Consider the following 10,340-nt stretch of genomic DNA (forward strand, 5'->3'; position numbering starts at 1 on the left):
GGTTTTTTCTTTTAATTTTATTTTTTTCCAAAAATTATTTTTTTGTTTTGTTTTTAAGAATTTTTATAATTATATGAATGATATTGTTGTCATTGTGGGACATGTTGACATTGTTTGGTAGTTTATGGGATATATTGACAAAATTGATAGTTGGAGGGCACTGACAATTGGGTAGTAGTTTAAGAGGTGTATATGTACTTTTTCCTAGAATAAAATAAAAGAAAATAAGCTTAACAATGTTTTTAATATACCTTTAGATGGACTATTTGTGTTTGATAGCACTTCTACTTGCGTCTACCACTTCATTTTAAACATTTTTTTTTAAAAATCTATTATATTTCTTTTGTCTCATTAAAATTAGGCTTGGCAATTCGGGTTTACTGGTCGGGTTCGTGTCAACCCAACTGACCCGATTATGTAAACGGGTTCAACATGAACCCGACCCAATTATAAATCGGGTTGGACCCCGTGACCCGAACACGACCCGATTAATAATCGAGTAACCCGAATACGACCCGATAAACACGATTACCGAACTGCGAAGGGCTGAAGAGCTAACCGGCTAGTGGCTGAACGGAACCGCTAAAGCCACCGAACTGTGAACAATCAAACACTCGCAGTCTCGCAAATTTGTGAGAGTTTGAGAGAATCAAAGGGAGAAAAAGTAGAGATGGGAGTGGACTACAGACTACTACAACATACTGAAGGTGAACCAGAACGCAAGCAGGGAGGACCTGAAGAAGGCGCACAAAAGGCTGGCGATGAAGTGGCATCTGGGCGAGAACATGGCGAGCAAGAGGGAGGCGGAGGCCAATTTTTAGTAGATCTCTGAGGCCTACGACGTGCTCAGCGACCCTCAGAAGCATCAGATCTACGACGTCTACGGCGAGGCGGGGCCAAGTTTAACTGAAGACTGAAGAGTGAAGGCAGAGCCGCAGAAATGAGAAAGACTGAGACTGAAAGTGATAAAGGGCATGCGGGTTTGCGGGTCTGCGGCTAGGGTTCTTAGTCTTTTCTCTTTTGCTTTTCACTTCTCCGTTCACAAATCAATCTTTCTATTTTATTTTTATTTTTTTAAAAAAAAAAGTAACCATGTCATAATCATGTTCGCGGGTTGATCCGCGAAACACGATTATATCCGAGTCATAATCGGGTTGACCTGAACCAGATAATGCTAAACACAAACTCGAATTTTTCATGTCGTGTTCGTGTCAGGTTCGCGGGTCATGTCAAAAATTGCCAAGCCTAATTAAAATGCTTATCATTTTATAAAATACCACGAAGTATAAGATGAGGGGATACTAAAGGCTTAAATCAAATTATTTTATTTGGATTCAAAGAGTTTTTGGATAAAAAAATGATAAAGGCTATGGTTTTTTTTCCTTTTTTTTTTTTTTTTTTAAGAAACAGTAACTAGCTACTTGCATGAGATACATATACCTCTGATTTTATATATATACTTTATGCTTTTCTTGGACAAACTCTGCATATTTTCACATTTAGGACGATACACAATTACATCTATATATTATTTGGTGTAATTTTGAACACAATTAAATTTGCAAAAATCCCAAAAAAACTTATAAAGAAATGACGAAGCCCATTAAATAGGTGATAGGACAGAGCCTTCGGTTTTAGTGTATATGAGTTATTGAAAATAAAGAAGAAATAATCAACTTCTTGTTCTCTCCAAAGAATTGCTATTAATAATATAGTGAGAGTCCCCTTCTCTCTCTCTCTCTCTCTCTCTCTCTCTCTCTCTCTCTCTCTCTCTCTCTCTCTCTCTCTCTCTCTCTCATACCCTAACTGATGGGCTTTCTCTTCGACTCTTGGTTGAGGGGGGAGGGGTTTGCCCCCGACCCCCTGTTTTGGTTTTCGTCCTTGTTTTTGTTTTCTAATTTTCTATCGTTGTTATTTTGGCCCGACACTGAGTCGTGGGCTGCTAGCTTTCTTCTCTCTTCATGGAGCTCTATGAAACCAAGAAGTGAAGATATTTTTCTCTAATCCTTCTGAGGATTTGGAGTTTGAGGGTTTCAATCTACTAGTTGATTGATCTGGGTTATTAAGGTGCCAAGTTCGATTTTCAGGCCGTTTTTTTAAACTAGATCTATGATTCTCCGTCACTCTCTGCATGTCATGCGCCCCCCCCTAGGGTGTTCGTCGTCGTCCTCTGCCTCTGTCACAACCAAACGTGTTTTCCCCGGCTGTTCGTACACCGGAGCGTGGTGTTCACGCGCCAGCAAGTGCTCATCTCTTGCCGGCGCGTAATGACTCTTCATCTCCTCCAGTTTGCGGTTGGTGGATTCCAGGAGTTTTTGGTGGTTTTCTTGATGGGGAAGGGCCTTCTGGTGAGGGGCCGTCTCCAGCTACTCCCTGTGCTCTTTGTCGGCCAATGTTTTGTTGGTGTTTTGGTTTTTAGTTGTGTTTTGTTGTTTACCTCAGCAGCCTGCTATGGTAGATTTTAGATCTAAACTGTAATAACTATTTTTAAATCAGAACTTACACTCTCTTATCTCCTTTAGTGGAACTCATGTGTAAAGAGAGGTTTTATTATTTGTCCATCTGCTAAGGCAGCTACTCCCCAAGTCAAGATTTAGTTCTGAACTTTATTTTTATGAGTCATTGTACCCCTACTTACTACGATTGGCCCTTTGGGTCTCATATTATAATGAAAGTTTTTCCTTGTTAAACAAAAAAATAAAAAATAAATAAATGAAAAGAAAAGGATTGTTATTGCTCCTTTATTAGCCTTTTAATTACTTTTAATTACTATTTATACGACAATTTCTTGTTTGTTATGGGTTCTTAACCTAAACACTATTACTAAAATTTCTAGACCAAGTTCTAACTAAATTAACCATAATGTAGGAGACTATTATGTAACCATCCCACAATCTGTACCTTTCAATCATTGGGCAACAATGGACTTCTTGCGAGTTGGGTGATACCAATTATAGTTTGCTCAACACCTATATACTTTTGGCTTTGATACCAATATACAACACATGTACAACTTTGATACCAATCTACAACACATGTACATAACATAGACAAACACACAGGCAAAGTGACAAATTCTTAAGTATCAAAAAACAGCTAGCATAAGAATAATAGATATATTTTAGTTGAAAGATACAATATTGCAAATATTACAACCATAGGTTGCAAAAAATAAAAAAAAAAATCACAAAATATATTCACGTGCGCGCCAATCAAAGGAGACAGGCTAAGCAGATCAATACTATTTTGGATGATAAAGGTAATAACTGCATGTCATGACATGATTGGGCAAGCTTTTACAAAATACTTTCACAAGTTATTTACCTTTGATGAGTCGTAGCATTTGGAGGCCGGAATGTCTATTTGCAATATCTGGAAGGGTATTAGTAGAGATGAATGATCAACTTTTGAAACTTTTACTGTGAGGTGGTTAGTCAAGCGCTAAACCAAATGTTGCCTCTCAAAGCATCAGGTCCAAGTGGGTTTGCAGAGTGTTTCTATAAGAAAAAGTGGGAAACAATTGAAGGTGAGATATGTAATCCTATCTTTCAATTGTTTAAACTCAGGTCAATTATATGGTGTCGTGAACTCAACCTATATGTATAGCTTTTATCCCTAAAGTTAAGAAATCCTACTAGAATGACAAAATTTAGACCTATCAATATTTGTAATTTTTTGTATAAAATCATATCAAAGGTCTTAGCCAATTCACTGAAGGTAGTCCTTCCTCATATTATCTCTTACAACAAGAGCGAATTCTTACTTGGTAGGCTCATTTCAAATAATCTTCTAGTGGCATATGAAACTTTACACTGCATGCATACTAGAATGTGGGGAAGAGTGTGGTATATGAATCTGAAATTAGACATGAGTAAAGCCTATGACAGGGTAGAGTGGGTGTTCTTGGAGGAAACAATGAAGATGGGGTTTGATGATAGGTGGATGAGGATTATTATGTCTTGTATTAGTACCATGACTTATTTTATATTAGTTAATGGTCAACCTCTAGGCACAATTTACCCCTATAGAGGCTTAAGGTAAGGTAACTCTTTATCCCCTTATCTTTTTGTTAGGTTTTTAGTGTTGGCAAATTCAATGTCAAAACATATTTGGTTGTAAACTACCAGTCTGAGATCAGTATGAAGATTCTGGTAAAAGAATCCATATCATCAGTATGAAGATTTTGCTAAAAGAAGACTTATCAAACTTGATTGTCCAAACGTCCTGTGAATATGTCTGGATGGGACTTCCAGAGAGCATCAAATTATTTGCATGTTTGGACATCCTGTGTTGATGTCCGGACAGATCTTCCAGAGAGCTCCCAAGACTCTTTGTGTCCAAACGGCTTGTGATGATATCCGGACAGGATTTACAGAGAGCTACCATATGTTGTTATGTCCGAACACATGAGGCAATTAGAGTCTCCTAACTCTAGTTGCGTCATGATGTCTTAGTGCCCTGTTCAGGCGGTGGGTGTGTTTGTTTTGAATAATATTCAGAATAATATTCAACTTTTTTCAAAAATAAATTATATTTTATTTAACTTTTTCAAAAAATTTCAAATTTTTTCAAATTTTATCTCTCAAAGTCAAACCTCGTAATTCTCGCAGTGAATTCGAATAATATTCGGATTCAACACCCAAACGGACCATTAGTAATTCTACTCTAGAATTCAGTGTGATAAGAGAGTGTTTTAGTTATTGTTTTAGACCTATAGTGTTAACGTTATATCTGTTTTAGAGTTTTTGTTATTGTTTAACCATCAACCTTGAACAACATCAAAGCCTATAGAAGTTCCAGTAAAGGAGATCAAGTAGAAGAAATTTTCAGAGGTTCTAGAGGGGCTATTGCAGTAGAAGTCAAGTGGGTCTCTTGTCTTATGTAGGAGAGTGTCAACTTCAATTAAAGGTTTTGTAAGTGTGAACTTCTTGTAACCTCTATTCTTCTATATTGGATTGATTTCTGGGTTTGCTTTTTATATTTTGGTAATTGTGTGTTTGTGGTTGATTCAAATTTTAATTCCGCATTATATTGGCATACACCTTTTCAACCCCCCTTCTAGGTTTTGTTTGTAGTCTGGGATTTATTTTTCACTTTTTATCCATTGTGCGGATACTTTGATCTCCTTACTCTATCATATGGCATATACAATGGAGTTAGCTGGTGTTCCAACCTCCAAAAAAGGTCCATGTCTAAACCATTTTTTTTTTCACTGATGACAGTTTACTTTTTTACAAGGCCACTACTCGGGAATGGTGTACGTCAATATTTTTTTTTAGCAAAAACACAACTATGGAGGATAGATACCAAACTCTTAATGTATATGGGATCCAAGCTACACAAAGATATGCTATGTGTTTGGGCCTCCCAAGGCTTAGGGCAACTCAAGAACTCAGGCTTTCAGGAGTATAAAGGAATGAGTTTGGAAAAGGTTACATGATCATTGAAAAACGAAGTTCCTCTCACAAACAGGGAATGAGATCTACTCAAAGTTATGGTTCAACCAATTTCTACATATAGTATGAGCATCTTTCTCCTATCCAAATAATTGTAAAAATATAAAAACAATGATGCAGAAGTTTTAATGGGGCCGTCAGGAAAAATAAGCCAAGATTCATTACCCAAGACACAATGAGATATGGGGTTCAGAGACCTAATATGTTTTAACAAATCTTTGCTTGCAAAACAATGTTAGAGATTGTCACAAAACCCAAACTGTTTGTCAGCAAGTATTACTAAGGCTAAATACTATCCAAAGGGAACTATCATGGATGATGAAATGGGTAAAAGACTTTTATTTACTTGGCGAAGTATTTTGTCAGCATGTGATCTGCTTAAATATGGGCCTATATGGAGGATTGGATATGGCAAGGATATAAAAATATGGAGTGATAGGTGGTTTCCTACTCCGATCACTTATTCTTGAAAAATAAAAAGACTTCTAATTTATACAAGTGTGTGTGAACAATGTGAAACAAAATATTAAAGGAGACAAATATTTTGTTGACAAAGTGGAAACTCAATTAAGAGAAAAACCACTTCGGGGCAGCCAAACCTAGGATATCCACTATTCAGAAGACAAAGCTAGTTACAAAGTAGTAGCACTCACATACCCCTGATGCAGTGGTCGTACCTTGAACTCTAACGTGTAACCCAACACGAACGCCTCCCAACCAGGTCTCCTACCTGAAGGGGTCTTCAATGGAATCATTTACCTTAAGGCCAACCCCTAAGATAAACTTCACAGCTGATCAAATCACACACCGGCAAAAGCTAGAGAGCTAGCAGATCTTCAATATCTCCCTAAACACATGCCTAGAACCCCTTATTTATAGGCTTTAAAAGCCCTAATTCGAGTCAAAAACGAAGTCTCTAGCACGCGCGTCCAAACGGTAGCCTTGGCTGTCTGGACGGGCAACTGTTTTCGTGTCCGAAAAGCAATTCTGAAAAATTCTCGAATTTTTGCGGGGGCCGTCCGGACGCTTAATGTTTCCATCCGGACGGAGACCTTCTGGACTATTCTAATGGCCTTCCGGATCATTAATCTACATCATTTTTTGTTATCTTTCCAACGACGCCGATTTTGTCCCAATCCGATATTTGAGTAAAAAGTTATGTACAAAATACCGAAGGGTGTCTAGACGGCTTGACCGAGCGTCCGGACGGTCAACTGCAACCGCCTTTCCAAAGTAGCACTGAAAGCTTCCATAATAAGGCTGCGTCCAGACGGTGTTCCCCTAGTGTCCAGACGGTTGCACTTCGGCTGCACGTAATTACCATAATAAGTCTTTGAGCGTCCGGACCCTAAAGGCTAATGTCCGAACGATTGAACTGGTGCACGCAATTTCCATATATGATGCTCGATCATCCGGACCTTGAAGACTGACGCCCGGACGGTTGAACTTTGTATGCACTACTTGCCTTATGGAGGACATCGTCCGGACGGGATCACACATCGTTTGGACAGTTTCAGCCGTCTTCCCATAACTGTGTCTTGAGGTAAAAACCCTAATGCTTGTCAAACACTGAATGGCGTCCGGACGGTATAGCCACGTCATCCGGACGGATTTATTGGAAAACTGGGATCTTCTCGAACTCTGAAGAGCGTTCGGACGATTTGCCATTGTGTCCGGACAGATGCAAACTTGAACTGTTCGAAACTTCTAGACACTGATGGGCGTCCGGACGGAAAGTTCTCGTTGTCCGGACGGATGTTGCTGACTGATGAGTGTCCGGGCGGAATACCACGTCGTCGGGACGGATACAAGGAATTAAACTGACTTATTTGAATTCTGCACAGAGTCTTCTTGAAGCTCATAACTGAAGAGTAGACTCTAAATAAAATAGCATCCCTGTGAAAACAGCAACATTACATAGAAGTGATTTTGTCCAACAGAATGCAGCCAACACAAAAACTAACAATTCTATTCAAATGCCAATGAGATTGTTAGCGGAATATGCAAAGGTGGAGGAGCTTATAGATCAAGATACCAGATGGTGGTATATTCCTTTGATAAAATAAATTTTTCAAGAGGATGAGGTGGATATAATTTGTTAGTTACCATTAAACAACTATAGGCAAAAGGATGTGATGATTTGGAGGGGTACCTCTTCTGCTGAATTTTCTGTGCATAGTGCTTACCTGATGGAGAAAGAAAGAAAAGACATCCAGCATGGGGAAGGCTCCAAACATAAAGGATACAGCATATTGTAGACAGAAATATGGAATATAAAGGTGCCTAATGCAGTGAAGGTGTTTCTTTGGAGAGTGTGCAATGATCTTATTCCAACCAAAGAGAATTTGCTAAAGAGGTGTATTATGAAGGATCTTTTATGCCCCATTTGTGGTTTAGAAGGGAAAAGTGTTGTAAACATTTTATGGAGATGCCCTTCTACTATGGATATATGGGGAAAAAGAAGTGGGGCTTGAACTGCATTTTATAAATGTCATGGAGGACATGGTAGACAGGTGCAATACTTTTTTTTTTTTTTTGAAAAGGACAGGTGTAATACTGAGGAATATGAGCTAATTGCGGTAATAACAACGAAAAATTTGGTTTAGGAGAAATACAGTGGTTCATGGTGGTAATTTTTTTTTTCATCTTATTCAAGTCTTGGAAAAGACTTTATTGAAGAATATAGGAAAGCAAATATTAAGGAGGGAGAGCAAGTGATAGATAAAAAAGAGTAGGAACAACGAAGATGGAAAAATCCCGCACTAGGGAACCAAAAGGTGAATTGGGATGTAGCAATAGACTATCTAAATAGACAAATTAGCATTGGTATCATTGTACAAGATCATGAGGAATGCATTCTTGCCGCTAAAAGCACAAATCAACAGGTGATTCTATAACCGATTGAAATGGAGGTTTTGGCTACTTTGAATGCAACGAAGTTTAGTCGTGATTTGGAGCTACAAAGGATTTGCCTAAAGGGTGATATGCTCAAAATTGTAAATGTTGTGAAGACTAATGAGCGAAATTGGAGTAGATATGGATAACTACTAGAGGATACCCAAGGTGTATTGAATATGTTGTAAAGTTGGCAAGTTAGTCATGCCAACATAGAAGCAAATGTTGTTGCACATAATCTAGCTAAAGCATCAGTCTTTTGGATAGAGGAAACTCCCCCTTGTATCTATGAAGTTCTTGTGTTGCAGCATGATATTTCTTCTTGATAATGAATGAAGTTTGAAATTTATTAAAAAAAAAAAAAAAAAAAGAATAAAAAGAAAATAAAAGATAGAGTAACTAATCCTCAAATAGATGCCGATCATGCTTAGTATTAATCACATAGACACTAACTACACTCGCTCTCTTCTTATTTTATAATAGATCGAGAAGGGTGAGGAACTCTGATAAAATTTTCTTCTCTTTAATAGGTCTTCTCAATTCTCTTTGACTGTAAATAGATTTAATAATTTTTTATATTTTTTTTATTGTATATAATTTTGATAATTTCTAGTTGGGGCTCATGTCCTATATATATATATATATATATAGAGAGAGAGAGAGAGAGAGAGTCCTTGCTTTGTTAATCCTTTACACCAATGACGAAGCCAAGAATTTATCTTAGTAGGAGCAAAATTAGAATAATAAAATGTAATGATAAAATAATTTTTTATTATCTTTATATACTACTTTTTTTTTTAATATATATAAAATTATGGCCTATTACTCCATGTTTCTATGACACATCAGACAAAAGACAAATAAAAACTGATAAAATTTTCTAACATTAAACAAGACTACGCATGACTACTTATAGACCATTAAACACTAGTAGTCACCACATTCTGCACAAACCCGTGTCACATCATACCTCATACATCTACTAATCTACACACAATCATATATATTTGGTGGGCATTGCGGTGGGTTGGCTTTGGAAATCGAGAAAAAGTGAGAAAAGATAAGTGAAAGAGGGAGAATACTGTTGCTGCTGGCGCTTCAAATGGTGGGCGAGTATTACAGGCTCCAGAGGAAGCCTCCGGACACCGCTGCCCTTCTCTCTACCAATACTATCATTTATTTGAGGCCTGCCTTTCTCCGCTCCATCCTCTCTTCTATCGACGAGGTATGGTTCAATCTCCACCTCATCCTCAAGGTATTCTCTCAATCTCTTTCTCTCTATTAAGTTTTTGTCAAAATCTTAATAGATATTACCATAAACAGATTAATCAAGTTGAGGTTGAAGTTCCGTAGAATCATAAGCATCTTTGTAATCCACCTATTGAATGCGGCAATCCACCCAATGTGGGATTGATTTTTTAGGGTGTAATAAGAATTGGGATAGATGTTAAAATCAGTTCAGATTCTAAATTGGTTGAACCTCTGCAGTTCTACTATAGTGCCAATAAGGCAATAACAATGGATGCTTTACTCTTTGGTACATCCATTGCCTATTCAATTTGTATTACTTCCTTCATTATTTATATGAAATATAAAAATGGATCATTCAAGCTGTTTCAAATTTCTCAATGTCATTATAAAAAATAATAAATAAATAAATAAAATTCCCAATTCCCTTGACGGAATTGTGAATGTCACTAGAGCCAGTGTGTAACGTCCTGCCCAAAATACAAGGGCAGAGTGGAAAATTAAAATCAATTATCCACAAAATGCTACTTCTAAATCTTTAAATAATTAACGAAGAGTAAAAAAAAAAAATTTTAAAAAATTGTCTTTAAATTGACCTCATAAAAATTTTAATAAACTAACCAGAGCTTCTATATCATGAAATATTACATTACATCTCAAATTACTATTACAATAAACAAATAACTATATAATGAGGATAGACTGACTTAGGCAAAGTCAATGCCTCCCAAATCACTATGA

The sequence above is a fragment of the Alnus glutinosa genome, chromosome 14, assembly GCF_958979055.1.
Source record: "Alnus glutinosa chromosome 14, dhAlnGlut1.1, whole genome shotgun sequence".
NCBI lineage: Eukaryota > Viridiplantae > Streptophyta > Magnoliopsida > Fagales > Betulaceae > Alnus > Alnus glutinosa.